Below are 806 nucleotides of genomic sequence, written 5' to 3'. Positions count from 1 at the left end.
GTCTGGGGGCAGAACAAAGGGGTAAGGGCTCCCCCCCTCCTAAGAGGAAGGAAGCACCGCCCAAAGCGAAACCAGCACCGGACGCCTCCAACACAAAAGAGTTTCCGGTGCTAGTGGATGTTCCAAGTCGGAAACAGACCCGGAAGGGGTCTGGGAACACCTCAAAGGCTACCCCAAGAGCGGAGAGACCGACTCTGTTCACAGAGAAGGACTAAACGCTCCTGCTGAAGACAGTTGTCACAGCAGTTGCGACGGCATTGGGAAGGACCAGCGAGGAGACGGAGAAGGCAGTCGAGGTAGCCATGACGGCAATGACTCAGACCGTCAATGCCCTGAAGGAAAAGGACATAAGGCCCAAGGCCACAACTCCCACTCCAACTCAGGGCGAGACTCCTTCTCCCACCCCAACTCAGGGCGAGACCTGTCTCCCCGACAAACCTGCGGCCAAGACCACACTGGCAGAGCCTGCGCCCAAACCCCAAAGGGTGAGGAAGCCACGGCCACCCAAAAGGAAGGCCAAGGCGACCAGGAATACTCCACCTCCCAGGAGACCCAGCCCTTCCAACTCGACCTGTCCTGACGACAGTGACGAGTCAAGTGAGGAAATCACACTCAGTGTGGAACTCACCAAGGAGTTGTCAGACTCCGAAATGTCTGACGTTACCCACACGGGGGCGTCGGACACAGAGACCGAATACCTTGACGTCAATAACTTAGTGAACGCAGACAAGCACTATGGCCACTAACTTAAGCATACTGCAGTGGAACATCAACAGCTTCTCCTCTAGGGCCGCCCTTCTCCACGC

This window comes from Penaeus japonicus, unplaced genomic scaffold, assembly GCF_977035675.1.
Source record: "Penaeus japonicus unplaced genomic scaffold, GWHDUDI00000001_assembly GWHDUDI00000035, whole genome shotgun sequence".
In the NCBI taxonomy this organism is placed as follows: Eukaryota; Metazoa; Arthropoda; class Malacostraca; order Decapoda; family Penaeidae; genus Penaeus; species Penaeus japonicus.
Note: the sequence above shows the minus strand (reverse complement) of the source record.